Consider the following 17,644-nt stretch of genomic DNA (forward strand, 5'->3'; position numbering starts at 1 on the left):
GGATAAGAAGGTAAAGTATTATTATTAGTATTATATATATATATATATATTTTTTTTTTTTGGGTACAGGTGTTGATTTTAATTAAAAATTATTATTTATTTCGTTTCAAAATATTAGTCGTTTTTAGATAGGAATTTTGGCTTTGGCTTGCTTGAAATAATAGCTATCTTCCGAACAGAATGAAGATTAGAAGAAGAATTATTGATAGTGGCATTGTGATGAATCTACCCTCCATGCGTTACGAACGTTCAGAGATGATTTTTTCAATTTGCCGTTACCAGAATGGATTGACTCAAATTTGTGTTGTGACTTGGTCTAGCGTTGGGGTTGGACAATGGGCTTGAGTTTATTTGGTTTTGGCATAGTAAACTGTTTTGAGGATCTGTCATTGGCTGGGCTCAGCAAATCGATTGAAGATATTCTTCAAGTGGTATTGGAAGTATACACTTCGCTAGAATTCTTTGGCCAAAGAATGGTTGCCAGGTGGGAGTTGGAAATGGTACTCTCTACAATCCCTTGGGTAAAAGTCAATGTGGATGGAGCGGTCAAAAGCGGAATTGATAAAGCTGGAATTGGTGGCTTGATTAGGGACTACTATGGGCTCTGGCTTGGGGGCTTTTTCAAAACCATGGTTGGAGTGTTGGTTGTAGCAGCGGAGCTGTGGGCAATATTCCAAGGCTTATGGTCAGCTAACGAACAGGGCGTTAGAGCTGTTTTCGTGGAAGAATAATATTAGAAATCAAGAAAAAAATATCATAAAATGAATTATAAAAATTTTTTATTTTTTGATTAGTGTATAGTATTTTAAGAAAATGTTTGGGACCCCTACAAAAGAGAATCCCCATGATTCTTACTAATGTATTGATCATTGATATGTTTAAATTTTTTTTGAGAGTTGTGTTTGACAGTGATATAAATGGCTCAGATCATTTTGAAAATTGTAGAGATTGTGTTTTGTGGAGAGTCCTTATCATTCTTGGATATTTTATTATATATGTAATTCAAAAATAAAAAATCTTTTATAATTATCTTTATAATATTTTTTCATAATTTCTAACATTACCCTTAGCGAAATCTAATGCCCAAGTTGCCATTGAGCTGGTTGAACCCCCCAATTGAGTGCATTCGGAGCACAATGTTGTGTTGGGAACAAGGAGGCTCATGGCAAAGAATTGGAACCGCTCCTTGTGCGTCGGGAAGCTAACGTTTGTACGGATTCAATGGTGGCGGAAGGCCACAATGGAGTCGTAAGTTATTCACACCCCTCCCTTATCAGTTCGACTCTTGCTTGCCGCAGCAGAATATACAGGGATTAGATATCGTTCTAGTAGACGAAAAGGACTTTCGAATCCATGAGAAAAATAAAACCTTGAATCCACAAGGAAGAGAAAATATCTTAATATTATTGATTAAATGAATAAAAGTTATATATAGTTGTCTTTGCCATGAGAGTTACATAACTATTTATAATAAACTAAACCTAATACTTGTAGGAAAAGTAATTCTAAAATAAATTAGGAAACTTAAATCAACACAAATTAGAAAACCTAAGAGAAAAAGAAACTAGAATTCTAAACTATTTAAAATCCTAGTCAAAATCTAATTCCAAAATAATAAAATTAAGAAACCTAATAATTCTAAATTATTTATACTAAATTACAAGAATCCTAATAAAATAATTTATCAAAAATATTAAAACTAAAAATACAAAAATTCTTAAAATCTTGTCCTGAAAATCTTGTCCTACATCAGACTCCTCTTCTTTGAAAGAACTCGTCATCGAGTTTATCTTAGAGATCTGCCATTGTCAATCCCAAATAAAAAGATACTTGGAATACTTCAGTTGTTTGTCCCTCTTCTGAACATTATATGTAGAGAAGTCTACTTTCTGAAAGTTATTCTCTGTATGCTTCAACTGGTTGACAAGATTAATTAGACAAGTATTGAAAATCAACTTAAATTTCTCAACACCAAGAAAATCAGCGAAGGGTATTTTATGTTGATGTTGGATACTCTCTAGACTTTGCACTGTCTTAGATTTAGTTGGACATTCAATTATCATCTTTCGAACATCAATTGCATCCTTAATCAACTTTTCTGGTGCACATGTTAACTTTATTACCTCATCTTTTATTTCTTCTTTTTCATTGAGTTCAACTAGACTTTCTTCTTTTGCGATCTTATAACTATCGTAATAATCAAGAGATGATAGTTTCGTCATTAGAAGCTCTTGGCTAACTTCAACCTTTTTCTCTTGCTTTACCTCTTCATCGTCTTCTTCAGACTTCTTGATCAAAGTAATTCCAATGACCTCTCTTTCATCAATTTCAACGTTCTCACCATTGTTGGACTTGATTTTCTATTTCAATTGAATGTCTATTTGGGTCTTCAAAATTTTGAAACATTGAGGTACTCAAAATCTTTTCTTCTTCAATGTGTGGTTGAGCGTGACAAATTTGTTGACCTACAAGACTTGATTGACCCAAACTTGGCAGAACCATAGTCATGTTCCTCAAATAATTTGTATCCACAATTCCATAATAATTATTGAATTGCGAAGAATATTGTGAATCAAAATTACCTTGGAACAATTGTTTTGATTCAAGCTTTCTTTGATATTGTAGATACAATATTTGCCCGTGTTTGTTTGAAGGAATTTAGAACTCATCAATTTCTTCATCTTATGCCATGTTCTAATAGGTTGTTTGTATTGTCGCCTTCGATCATACTGCAATTGTTTCCACCATATAGAAACATAACCTTGTAACTTACGTACGACATATTTGGCTTGCTTTTCTTCAGAGATTTCCATACACTCAAGGAATTTGTCAACTTTGCGAAACCAATAAATAAAATCCTCGGCATGACAAGAAGCATTAAAATAGGGAATTTCTAGTGGTACTTGATAATTTGAAAAGTCATGATTGATGTAATTATTGCTATTGAACACATCACTGAATCTTCGTTGTCGCCTTACCGACTGGTATTTACCATAATCCTCGAATAACGCATCTTCAGATTCATCCTCATTATCATATTGATAACAAGAAGATCGTCTCAAGACGTTGTGGTTAATAGGCTGGCCTTAGGCAAATCCCATAGCGCGGTTCCTATTAACGTTGTGACTAACATGTTGGCCTTGGGCAAGCCCCTTGACTCGAATCCTATTAAACCTTTCTCTACGATCATCGTCAATAGAGCTTGTGCTTCCTCTTTTGATAAATGACATCGAGCCAGGAGAAACCTTGCTCTGATACCACTTGACGCAGCAGAATACATGGGGACTAGATATCGTTCTAGCAGACGAAAGGGGCTCTCGAATCCACGAGAAAAATAAAACCTTAAATCCACAAAGAAGAGAAAATATCTTAATATTATTGATTGAATGAATAAAAGTTGTATATAGTTGTTTTTGCCATGAGGCTTACATAACTATTTATAATAAACTAAACCTAATACTTGTAGGAAAAGTAATTGTAAAATAAACTAAGAAACTTAAATCAAAACAAATTCGAAAACCTAAGAGAATAGGAAACTAGAATTCTAAACTATTTAAAATCTTAGTCAAAATCTAATTCCAAAATAATAAAATTAAGAAACCTAATAATTCTAAATTATTTATACTAAATTACAAGAATCTTAATCAAATAATTTATCAAAAATATTAAAACTAAAAATATAAAAATTCTTAAAATCTTATCCTAAAAATCTTGTCCTACATCACTACTGGTCTGGGACTTAGCCGATTGGGCCCCCTCTAGGGGGCGGTGTTTTAGTTTCTTCTTCTTGTGTTTTTGACTTAGGGTCTCCATTCCACCCCTCGTCCCCCCCCCCCCCAAAAAAAAAATCCCTTTTGAAGAATTTAATTTTTTTTTGATAATATAATTATTATACTTTAAAATAAAATAGTAATTTTTTAAAACTATCATTTGATAGTACAATTGTCACACTTCAAATAATGTTAATGAATTTAGTTGAAGGACAAAATAGGAAATTTATAAAATTTTAACCCTTAATTTTTGAAAAAAGACTAATATTTTGAGATAATAAAAATGGAATAAGAGATTAATATTTTAAAATGAAAAGAGTAAATACTAGTTGGTAAGTATTATATGGTGTTATCTATGTGATGTTTTTGACAAATAAAAAATTAAACTCTCTAGCAAAAATGAGTTGGCATATTCCGCTGGTAAACTTTCTTCTACACCATTAGTTTGAACAATTACATTAATAATGTCACATAATACTTCAAGAATATATAATAATTATCTATTTTAGTTGAGAAAAGACTAGTTGGATGTGTATCATATGTACCTTATAATTAAAGGAAAAAAATAGTATAATTATATATTTTTTGAGTCATAGCTAAAATAAAAAAAAACAAAAATCATAACCAAATATTACATGAGGCATAATCAAATATTTCATGACTCATAACTAAAATAATGTTATAACTAAATAAAAAAATTGGTTATAACTAAAGCAGAAAATGACATAATTAAAGTCACGTTTATTTGGCTCTACACGATGGAGAGGACTAAGAATACGGTGAGATTGAATGAGGAAATTATTAATGTGGTGGTATTAGGTTGGAGATATAAGATAAAGAGTGTTTGTTTGTACGCCATTGGATTAGTAATATTATAGATGTTATTATTACCTTAAATTAATATTTTTAAATTTTTAGTATTTTTTTAATATCATAATTTTTTAATAATTTTTAAATCCATGTAATTTAGAGACACTTAAAAAATATAAATTTTGAGTAAAAATTATTTAAAATTTCACTAGCTATAAAAAATTTAGTATTTATTAAAAATATAAATATTTCTTTTAAAAAAAATTATTTGAAAAAAAATACTATTAAAAATATTTTAATTCATCTTATTATAAACTAGCCAATGCAACTTTTGAAAACAAAAAAAAAAAAAATCAATAAAAAAAAAAAAAAAACTACATGAAATTCCATAAATACCGTCATTCTAACATCCAATTTGATGTAAGACAAGGAGTATAATGTTCTTTCAACCATTAATCTCATCACTAAATTTCTAATCTTATGTATTTTCCTTCTATGCTAGTCTAATCATGGAGGGGATTGCTAGTCTCCTTAAGGTGCGTTTGTTTGGACAGACTGAATAAGGAGGGATTATAATTTATCGGACTATTAGTCTTGGGATATATTGTCCCGGAACTATTGGGTTGGACTAAATTTGTATCCTATGTTTGTTTAGTCATAGGATTAGATGTCTGAATTGGACTATTTTTAGTTATCCAATGTTTGTTTGAGATATTATGGAGTAGGATAAATGCTCAAATAACTATTTTATCCTTTTCAATTATGTACTAAGTAATAGCAATATCAAACATAGCTTTAATATTTTAATTATTTTTAACTAAATTAAATAAAAATTTGTTTTATTTTATTTTTTGCCCAATATTTTAATATTTTAATTTATTATTTTCAATTAAATTAAATTTATAATTTATATTTTTTATTTAATATATAATTTTAAATTAACGACAATAAAAAATAATTTTATTTAATATATAAATTAAATTTTCAACAACACTAAAAAAATTTAATTTATAAGGCCATAATTTATAATTTATTATTTTTAAATAAATTTAATTTATAATTTATATTTTTTATTTAATATATAATTTTAAATTAACAACACTAAAAAAATAATTTAATTTAATATGTAAATTTAATTTTTTAACAACACTAAAAAAATTTAATTTATAAAGCCATAATTTATAATTTATTATTTTTAATTAAATGAAATTTATAATTTATAATTTATAATTAAAATTTTTTATTTAATATATAGTTTTAAATTAACAACACTAAAAAAATAATTTATAAATGTTCAAAAGAATATTTTATCATTTTCTAATTGTTTGCTAAGTAATAACATGGAGGGTAAAATGGACATTCCACAAAATAATCCCATGAGATACCAATCCCATAGTTTCTATCCCATCCTCTCCCATGGGATAGGATAGTCCCATGTTTGTGGGACTAATAGTCCGGGGGAATTATTAGTCCGGAGCAAAAAAAATAAAACAAACAATGGACTATTCATCCGGTGGGACTAATAGTCCAATCCCACCCCCTAATCTTTCAAAACAAACACACCCTTATGTTTGTTTGGGCGGACTGGATTAACATTCCCATGACTAATAGTCCTAGGACTACGAATTCGTTGGATTATGTATCCCATCTTAACTAATAGTCAAGTTTAAAATAATTAGTCCGTACTTCAATTGTTTAACCAAACATCGGATTAATAATTTTATTGGATTATTAGTCCAATCCCAAGCTCATGTCCACCCAAACAAACATGGGTTTAGAGTGTTAGTCCCACTACGACCATCCACGACCAAACACTCTTTATGGGATCCTCTCTCACTATTGGCCTAATTCCTTTACTCATGGAGCCAAGCAAACATGGCATAACGATGCATATAGTACATTCCTTTCTAAGGGGATATATATTAGAATTTCCCACTTCTAGTTGGGCACTGGTGCGTAACTAAGAAAGCAAGGAGGCTTAGTCTAATTGACAATTGAGGGTGGGAAGACTAATTCCCATAAGTGTTAAATTAATAATTGATTTTTGTCAACAAATTTTTTTTTTGGTACGTGATAGAAAACATTTTAGATATAAGAAATTAGAACTGTAAATAAATCGAGTAGTAAATTTTTTAAAATTAACTTTACAATTTAATAAATTTTAAAATATGTTAAAGTCTAAGAAAATGTTGTACCATATGCACTTTATCGCAAAATGTATAATTTTATCACAAAATTTCTTAATGTTAATTACAAAATGAGTAACCTTATAACAAATTGACGTAACAAAATGTCCAAAATTTGTGGTTAATATTTCAAAAGTTTGTAACTTAGCCACGATATTTTTTGTTACGCCAATTTGTGACAAGATTACGTATTTTGTAGTTAATATTATGAAATTTTATACTAAAATCATACATTTTATGGTCGAAATGTATATGATATATCCCAAAAAAGATGCACACTATAAAAGAATTATAAAATTTAATTTATTTACACAAATTCTTTTTATAATAAATATAAAATTATTTAATTTATTTAAATTTACCAAACCGAATAGATTCTATTAAAGGTGGTTGCCGCTCGCACAACTATACACGTCTCTTGTAAATCCAAGCTGGATTGTCATATGTCAAAAAAAAAAAAAATATTAAAAAATAATAATTTTACCCATACTACACTACACCTGCTATACCTCGCCGCCCACCACACCATAAAAATATAAAACTACTAACTCCACATGAGACAAATTTTTTTTTATATATAGCAACGACTGTCCCTTGTTCACCGTCATTCCTAATTTCCTATGTAGTTTACCATGGCCTGCCTCTTCTTCCAAATTCAGCTCGTTCCAATCCCACCACGACCACGACCACGACCACGACCACGACTACCATCATGGCTAGCAATGACAACCACAACTCCTTCTCCAACCACTTCACCATCCTCCTAATCGCTGCCTCAACGGCCGCTATCGTCATCGTCCTCTACCACTGCTTCAACGCTTGTTGCTACAACCGGAGAAACCCCCAACGCCACAACCGAACACTGGTTCTCCGACAAGGAGAGATTCCGGGCCTCATACCGGCCCACAAGTATGAAAAGGAAACGAAATTGGTCGGAGAAAATCGGACTTGTGTGGTTTGCTTGAACGAGTACGAGGAGGGTGAAGAACTTCGTACGTTGCCTGAGTGCATGCACTCTTTCCACGTGGCTTGTATTGATATGTGGCTCTATTCCCATTCCACTTGTCCGGTTTGCCGAACTGATGCGACGCCGTCTCCATTTGAGTTTAAGGTTTGTTTGGAGCCTTGTTTGGATGGATAGACCTCTCAACAAGATCTTTGCTTGGCACCGAATTTCGGTGTGCAATTAGGGGTTTTCTGATAGTAACAATGATAGAGACCCATTTTTTAAAGATTCCTACAATTCTTAAAGTGATTCATACCATTCATGTGGGCCTTATACATACATGAGTAGATTTCACACATACATGAATGGTATGAATCACTTTGAGATTGTAGGATCTGAAAAAAAGAAGGTCTCACTCATTTTCCTTATGATAGTGGAAAAGGTTTGACCATTTGTCTGGACTCCTTTTTTTTTTTTTTTTTTTTGTTTTCAAAAAAATTAATATTCTAGTGAAGGTGTTATTAGGCCTTGTACAACTCTAATATAATAATTTAGAACAATTTATTTTGTTACAGGCAGGTAGATTGTTGATTAAAAAATTAAATTGCTTTGATAATTATAATTATATATTTTATTAATATGTTTTTTTTTTTTTTGTGTGTGTGTGTGTGAAAAATGGGCATAAAAGATAATTTTAAACATATACATCATTTTCTTAACAGAAAAATATAATAAAATATGAAGTGATTATCAAAACAATCTAACTTTTTTTCATAAATAATTTATATGCATAATCAAATAAAATGAATGGTTCAAATTATAAAATGAAACTCATGATAAACGTCAAAAAGCCCAACTTCTCAAAAAAACAAAAACTTATCCCTTTTGGAAATAATTTTATTTGGTTATGACTTCAAGACTAATATACTAATAGTTGTATTATAGTGAGGGTGTAGCGAAGTGTTTGAGGGGGGAGGGGCTGGTCTGGTGTGGTGACGATGGGTGGTGGGGTTTAAATTTTAGGTTAAAATATATTTTCTATTTAAACAAGTGGACCATTAACCATCATTGCTGTGATGACGTGAGTGAAATTATTGTTATAAATGATGATCACTCACAATTGTTGGAAAAGAGGTAGGCAATCAATGTTGACTTTGTGTTTGATTAGGAGATAGGATAGGAGATTGGAAAAGAGAAAGAAAAAAAGTGTGTGAAATTAGATAAAATATAAGTTTATTTTGTTAATATTTTATTTATCTTTTTCCCTTTTCTTTTTAAGGGTGTTTTCGAAAAATGGTTAAAAGTTATTTTTTGACTTTTTAAAATTTTTTTGTGAGAGAGGGAAGTAAGTTAAAAGCTGTGAAGTGATTTTTAACCAACTTTTCAAAATAGGCCTAAATCTCTTACCAAATCTTCCAACCAAACTTAGCATGGCTGTGCTCTCTTTCAGGAATAATACAAACCAGATCTCAACGGGGTAGAGAGCTGGTGAGGGCGAAGCTACCCTTTTGCAGCAATTTAAAATATTTTTACTCTTCAATAAGAGACAATAATTGATTTTTATAAAAATAAAGGTGTCATTTTCGTATATTGTCATAACATAAAAAAGTGATTTGGCACCCAATTGTTTGGTCAAAATTAGAACTGTGTAATTATTGAGTAATCCTAATCAATTGGGTTAACTTAGGTTTCGTTTGGCATTGGTTTTTGAATTAAATTAGTCACAAAAAGGTAAAATAAGTTAAAAAGTTAATAAAATAAAATGTCATATCCAAATAATAATTATTTTATTTTTTCTTTCACAAAAGTTAAAAAAACTAAAAAAATAATCTAAACGAACTTTTTAACCAAAGCTAAAATAGTCAAAAAATCAAAAAATTAACTAAAAAAACCACATGCCAAATGACACCTACTTCTACATAATCTTATTTTGTTAGTTAGGCCAAGTTTGGGAAGACTAAATAAGTGCACTTTTTGTCTTTTTGGACTAAAAAATTGAGATTGAAAATATGGATGTTTGGGTTAACTTTTTGACTTTTTATGGAAAAATGTGTAATAAAAAATTGTAAAAATTGGTTTGTAGAGGAAAATTTGAATTGGGAGTTGTGCAGCCGTAATTGTTGACTTTTGGTGAATAGTGTTAACTTTTTAACTTTTTGAGTAACTTTTTGACTTTTTGGCTTATTTGGGACTTCCCAAACTTAGCCTTAATGTGTCAATCCTCACTTATGGCAAATATTGATTATGTAAATTATTTTTTGTGATGATTGTTGGGTTTGGTGACAGTTGATTTCTAATTATTGTTCTGATATTTGTAGTAAGTATCCTATTGATGACCAAAAAAAAAAAAAGAAATTATTCAGTGATTTGGAGTACTATGTAGATAATACTAGTATACTACATAGTATTATGGGATATTTAATAAATTTCTATTAAAGCCACAAAAGCAATTTATAGATTAACTTTTTAAATTAAAAGAAGAAGAAAATATTATTATTGTGAAAATAAGAAAATGAAACTTAAACAAATTGAAATATAAAAAAATATGTACAATCAATCGTAATGTTTAATTGAAATATAACTACTTTTATTTTTTTGTATTGCTTTTTAGGAAAAAAAGGAAAACAACATAAATAAATATATATTTTTTGGGTGTTCTGGTTGGTCATTGGCTCCTGTAATTAAGAACGTAGAAAATATTTCAAAGTAGAAAAATCTATTTAGATTGACAATAAAATATATAATATAGATTTAAATTTAATATGGTGTTAACGGAAAAAAGAATGACAACATTAATAAAAAAAAACAGTTTTTTTTTTGTGTGCCGTTTGGTCCATGGTTCTTATAATTAAAAGCCTTCAAAATATTTGAGAGCAAAAAAATTAATCTGTCTACATTATTAAAAATATGACTTTTTGCATTTATTTTTTTGCAACCGATTATTTAACTGTCGCGAAAAAAATTACTTTTTACATTACAATCTCATTTTACTTGACCCAATCGTGGTCTTAACCCAAAAAAATAAAAAAAAATATAAAAAATAAATTTGTAGAACTTGACCTGTGTCCTTTTTTTCTTATTTCTCAAATCTGAACTCTCTCTCTCTCTCTATCAAAATCTATCTCGCTCGACTCTCTCTTTTGAATCTCCACTCTCTCTTGCTCGAATCTCACTGTCTCTCTCGCTCGACAGTGAAGGCTTGAAGATTTGATCGATTCATAATTTTCTGTTGATGAAGATTTGAAGATTTCAATCTGTTGTTGATGAAGATTTTGATTGATTCATAATCGGTAAGCCTAAACACTTCTCTTTGTCTTTCTCTGTGACGTTTGACACATCTTCATCGCTTGAATCTTACTCTCTGTAATGTTTGACATATCTTCATCGGTTAATCTGTAATGTGTAAATTGAAAATGAATTACTCTCTGTAATGGTTGATTAATCTGTAATGTTGGAAGGTTGATTGAATAATAATAGAATAAATCTCTCTGTCTTTGAAGGTTGATTGAATAATATTAATAATGTTGGAAGGTTGTTCCCAGATTTCCAAGTTTTGAATCTGAAGCTGCTAGCCAATGATGGCAAATCGTAAATTGACCGAAATGCAAGTTTTTAATATCTGTCGTGGTGTTGAAATTCTTGAACTAGGATGGTCTGAGGCCGAAGTATGACTAAGTATTATAATGTTAGTTGTGAAACAAATAGCTAGCTAGTAAAACTCAAAAGGAGTTCTTATTTCCAAGTATGTTCTGTTCTGCCATCAAAATCCATGGTGAAAAAAGGAGGAACTTTCGAATCTTAGTGCTACGATTTCCAACCTATGGTGATAAAAAAATAAAATAAAATAAAATCAATTCGTATTTATATCGATGTGTTGAGTACTGTACCAGCTATAGTATTGTTTTTATTACCGGTACAGTATGAATTGATACCGGTTCATTTCAAATACTGTTTCAGATTTATCAATGTATTATATAATTGTCAAAATATTACATTTGTTTATAAAATTTGATGAATAGACATTATTTAGTTTATTGGACTGTTCTTTAAATGAATTCAATATTCCTAAGGTTGCAGTAAATTTTAAATTAAAAACTAATTTGCACCTTTGTCATTAAAGATGAAATCCACCTTGCATTTAAAAAATAAATGAAGTTAAAAGAGTTGGTGTATGTTTCCAAAAGTTCAAAACCCGTCTCTCTCCATTACCTGTTCAAAGACTCCAAAGCATCCCAATTTTGTTTTCAACACTGGCCAAGTACAGTTTCTACATGGATGGAGATAGAAGAGTTGTGGAGCAATGTCCAGTGGTTGAGATGGTTTTGCTCTAGTTGTTAAAGATGGAGAGATTGAGCAGCTGAAAAAGCCTTCCCAATCTGGCAAATGAAATACCAACTGTGTAGTTAATTCACCTTCGTTCAAGTCTGAAATATTCTGCTTCTCATTTTTCTTTTTATTTGTAACTGTTAACACTCCCAGAGGTTGATATGGCAGGAGAAAAGGCAAAACTTTGCAGTATTTCTCAAATGGTCCGAGATAGGCCTGGAAATTTTTTAAAACAAAACTGATAGTATAGGGTTTATTTGATAAACTGGGTTGTACCTTCTGGTACAAAACGGTATTTACAACTTTGATCTGTATCCATTGCTTAATTTCTGTTGAGAAAACCAGGCACAAGAACAGAAGATACAATGAGACTTGTACGTAGCTGATAGTCGAAGAGACTTTAATTTTTTTTCATTGTCTTTTTGTGGTATTTACTGCATTTTGTGTGAATATGAGTGGGCCTACTTTTAATTTCATAATCTAATGGTTCTTAACTATTTATGTTGTCTGTTATGATTCTTGATACGTTCCTTTCAGATAAATACAGAACTTAGAGCCTTGTGTTGAATTTGACACCGTTGCAGACAAAAAGCAGCAGCATGAAGTCAATGTTGGTAAGATGCTCTGCATGCTTCACCACCCTCTTCTCATCTTCTTCCTAAATAACCTTAACTAGCTTAAAAACCAGAAAAAGGATAAGGAAGACCTTGCAGCACCTTTGCTCAATTGCTTTAGCTGGGCATTGTTGGGGTTTAACCGACATATTTGTGATCTCACACAAACACTATATTTTATTTTGTTTTTATATGCCAATAATTGTTTAGCTATGGCTATATACCATTGACTACCCAAATAATGTATAATAGAAGGGGTACATATGTGATATGCCCAATGATAATTGGATTTGGATGGACCTCTATGATACAATAAGACAATGTAACAAGAAACCAAAAAACTTTCTAGTCCAATAAATTCAATCTTAAATGTGCTTTCAAATGGTTTGTCTTTACAACTTTTGTATTGCTTGAAATTGTTTCTATATAAAGTCATGATGGCTATATGGGTTTGTTTTTATGATTGTCTTCATGTTTGGTGCAGACTGAAGAGGAAACTGAAGAGTTGACCAACCAGGTTCATTTTTTAAAACACTTGTCCAATATATATATATATTGATTGCTATAATGGATATTGAAGTCTTATTCTCTCTTTCTTGCTTTTGAAAATTTATGAACAGATGATCCTCCTGGAATCACAAAATTTGAGAGCGTGGGTCGACTCTCAGAGGTATCATCTATGCTCTCTCCTTGCCATTACACAATTTTCAATAATTACATCTATAATTGCTTGCTCTTTCATGACGAATTTTCTTGTATTTATTTTCTTGTTGCTCTGTCCCTTAGTGGAATGATCTGCTAACTGCAGTGGGGATATGCTGAACCAATGCTCTAGCAGAGGGGTTATTGTTGAATTGTCTTCAAAGGGTGTGCTATGTTGTCTTTGGTGATTGTAGTCTTGTGGTTGCTGCTGTTTGCGTGTTTTTGTTTTTGCTCTGCATGTTGGTTACTCACCAACTTGGAGCTTGGAGTTGGTGCTAGCAGATGATTTGGTGGGCATCTAGGTGCCAACTTAGTTGGCATCTGGATGTTTCACTGTGATGTTTTTTGTACCCTCCTCTTTATTGATGTACATTATCATACTCTAATGTTTTTCCATCAATAAAGCTTTTTTTTTTTTGCTGATAAAAAAAAAAGAAAAAAAAAACCTACAAGCAGTCTCTTCTGGATTTTGATTCTTGATTCGATTCAATTCACGATTCACACAATTAGGATTTTGATGCATGATACGATCCTTGAATTGACAACTATAATACAATACAACAGGGACTACTGATGCACTTGTGGAAGCAAGAATACCTGGAATTAATGTTATCATTGGAATGTGGGCTATCTAGGTTATTTTTTTGTTCTCTGATTATTGTGTTTCCTATCTTCCGTTGGTCTTAATTTTTTGTGCTTTGAATCACATAGGAGAAAGGCAAGGGGAGTCATGCAATTCTGTTCGCAAGTCAAATGGGCAGTCATGTGTACCAAACAAACTGTCAATGCTTAATCAATATGAAATGTAATCTTTATCTTTCATGCATTTTTCTGCATTAGTTTTTTATTTAGTTATGAATATGCTGATTTCATAGCTGACCATGCTTATTATTCTTTATGATAGGGGTGGGTGTTATCAGATGCTTTGAAAGAACCTTCCTATTTCTTTAATTGATGTAAAATTTCAGTTATTTTCTTAATGGATGAAATCCCTTGGAACAAATGTATCCTTATATAGGGTGTGGACAATAGAAGATTCATTCGTGAATAATGATGAACATATATTATCAATGTAACTTATATTGAGAACTTTTATGTCCATTCCCATGCCTGCTGCTTTTTCCTACAGTGTTGTTTCTTTGACATGTCTGCAAAGTTTATTATTATTGTTGTTTTTGTTATCTTTATATGTTATTCTTGTTGCAAAGTTTATTATTATTATTATTGTTGTTTTTGCTTTTGTTTCTGTTATCTCTATATGTTCTTCCTGTTATCTTTATATCTTTAAAACAGGAAAGTGTAGAAAAAGTGTTAATGTCGTCAAACTTCCATGAGGCAGTTGAAAAACTTTCGTCCTTAATTCTTGCCTAATATGCAATCAAACTTAGTTGAGAATGAAAATGAATAAAGATAAGACAAATAAGCATTCTTGTCAGTCTTTGCTGCTGCATACTTTTTGATGAGTTTGGAAATCACTTTTTTGTTCATAGCTTAACATTTTCTCACTATTTTGCTCATAATGCTAGTGTTGCTTTGTATGCTTGGGCTTGTAAATTTTGACTATTTTGCGAAAATGATGAACTTGCTTGATTTTAGTTTTGAATTCAAATTATTATTATTATTATTTTTTGTTATGTTAGATTGGAGCATTTTAGCTTATAGTTGTATTTTGGTGAATTTCAGATGTGCTTTGTAGAAGACTATAGAATTTGATCTAAGCATTGGTTTTTTTGTGCTGCGAAAATGATGAAGGTGTATTTTCTATATCCAAATTTCTGTCATCTCTTATGTAATTTGTGAAAGAACACCTTCTACTGATAGAAAACCAGGAAGCAGAGAAGAATAAGAAAGATAGAAAAATGAAAAACTAGATTTTGTTATTAATTTCTTCAGAGAGAAAACAATAAAGGACTTTGGTAACAACTCTGTTACGGGGCCGGTTACAGCTGAGAGCTATGCAAATAATAAAGGACTTTGTGGGCGTCTTTTGAAGCGCTGCAAGGCTCCTGATGCTTACTATCATGCTTTCTACTTAAATGGCTTCGCGGTTGGTTGTTCGATTTCTACTGTTGTAGTTTTTTCTCTGACTTTGTTTTATTTGCCCATTGATCCACTATTAAAGAAGATTATGAGTAGCAAGATGAAGAAAAGAAACCAAGAGGTGGTTCAACAAAGCCAATGGCGCCCAACTGCAATGAATAGAGTTGAGGATACCAAGGTTGAACATCTCTCTCTCTCTCTCTCTCTCTCTCTCTCTCATATACATTTTGCCTCTTTTCCTTTCTCCTTGTTTAGTTGTTTCTTATTTGTTGTCAATTATCCCTCTTATTAGAATTTTTGCTCTTTCTCATTTTCAAGTGGTATAAGAAAAGAAAATGCAATTACAACATACCAAAGCTGCTATATCTTATGTTCTTAATTATAATTGGAATAGGTATAATATATAACATCATATTATGGTAACAAACAATGTTTGTCTATAACAAACAGTGTTTGTCTATAACATATTGTTTTATAAACAGAGTGATAGCATCTTCTTCTAGACTCAATTTCAAACACTTGGATTAATATATTTTTACTGTTTGCATATCCAAATTAGAGTCTCGGTTCTTTCTTTCTGGACTCATTTTCAGACTAATCAGCCAATTACTTTTTGTTTTCCCTTCTATAATTTAGTTCACAGATTTTTAAATTGGAGAAGTTGGTTACTAGAATAAGCTTCACAGAACTCGTGAATGCTACTGACAATTGTAGCGAAGACAACATCATCGAGTTTTGATAGACAGGGACAATGCACAAGGCAGTTTTCCCAAATGGTCCGTTCATTGTCATCAAGAGGTTATTCGACTCACAATTCTCTGAAGGACACTTTATGTCCGAGGTAATGACTCTAGGTAGATTGAGAGACATTAATTTGGTACCTTTGTTTGGTTTCTGTTATGAAAGAAAGGAAAAACTGTTGGTTCTGCAAATTCTGATGGCAATTTGGTTGAATGGATCATCAATATTGTAAATACCTCTTTTAGTTTGCAAGATGTAGTTGATGACTCTCTGATCGGGTTGGGATTCAATGGTGAGATCTTTGAGTTCATGAATATTGCATGCACATGCATTCAGTTGGTGCCAGAGCAGAGGCCAACAATGCTGGAAGTGTACCAAACAATGAGGGCCACTGGGGAGAAACACGGCCTTGTGGACGATTCTGAGATGTGGAAAGAAGCAAAAATTGCTACTGCCAGTGCTAGTAAGGGAGATGTTGAAATGATAGGGTAGATGAAATAGGCTGGACAAGCCAAATTCGATGGGAAACATTGTGTGATTTACTTAATTTTTAATGCAATATTATCATCATTATTAGGAGCACAACTTATAATAAGTTGCTGGAGTTTGTGACATGTATAGAAATTTATATTTTGTATGCCCATTTTTTTTTAAATTTTTTGAAGAAAGATAATTTTGTTGAGGGAAGTGATGGAAAATAATACATGAGTATTAGAATTTTTGCAAATATAACTTTACATTTATTATATATAATATTTGATATTTGAATATATATATATATATATGTGTGTGTGTGTGTGTGTGTGTGTGTGTATGAGAATATAGATTGTTAAAATATTGTAGGCTTTTTTTTTTTTTCAATTTTTTTTTTGCGACGGTAACAAGATGGTAGCTAATACATTGTAGGCATTTTTAAATTTTTTTTGCAACGGCAAAACATTAGTCACCATAAGTAGATTAAGCGGTCACAAATAGTTTGCAACTGCTGTTTTGCGGTCGCAAAAAGTATTTGCCACTCCCACATTTATGACCATCATTTGCCGTCGTATGGGCCGTTGCAAAAGGTTTTTTGCGACTGTTTTTTTATTATTTGTGACAGATTCTAGCGATCGCAAAAAATACGTTTTTTAGTAGTGCTAGAAACTAAAATAAATAATATAAATTCAAATTTAATGTGATGTCAACTACTCTTAAAATCTCATCAAACATATTACATATTTAAATTATTTTTTTAAGTACCTATTTTTTAGAGCTTACAATTGGGCTCAAATTTGACCCATACACGAGCCAAGTAACAGACGAACAAAAGCAACAAATCCATAAAAAAATAGCAAGAAAGTACCATGTATATTTAAACTTTTTTTTTTTAATTCAACTGAAAAGTAAGAAACATAAGAAAATAAAGAGTTTAGAGTATCAGTACAATAAATTGGAGGGTTAATCCCTTTCCATATTAACCTCAGTCATATCATCTATGACCAAGGCTCTCACTTCTTCGGCGGTTGAGTA

At 31.1% G+C, this 17,644-nt stretch overlaps 1 long non-coding RNA gene and 1 other non-coding gene across 2 annotated transcripts; both read left to right on the forward strand.

Annotated features, from left to right (window-relative positions):
* The first annotated feature begins 9,917 nt into the window (after window positions 1-9,917).
* On the forward strand, window positions 9,918-16,803 carry LOC114262199 (uncharacterized). The gene is made up of 4 exons (XR_003629279.2): window positions 9,918-12,652; window positions 13,137-13,169; window positions 13,273-15,572; window positions 16,031-16,803. It is a non-coding gene; the product is annotated as an uncharacterized LOC114262199 (long non-coding RNA).
* On the forward strand, window positions 11,284-11,373 carry LOC114262215 (small nucleolar RNA snoR20a). Its single transcript, XR_003629291.2, has one exon. It is a non-coding gene; the product is annotated as a small nucleolar RNA snoR20a (small nucleolar RNA).
* Window positions 16,804-17,644: the final 841 nt, after the last annotated feature.

Source organism: Camellia sinensis, chromosome 1, assembly GCF_055761805.1.
Source record: "Camellia sinensis isolate YWXY chromosome 1, ASM5576180v1, whole genome shotgun sequence".
Taxonomy (NCBI): domain Eukaryota; kingdom Viridiplantae; phylum Streptophyta; class Magnoliopsida; order Ericales; family Theaceae; genus Camellia; species Camellia sinensis.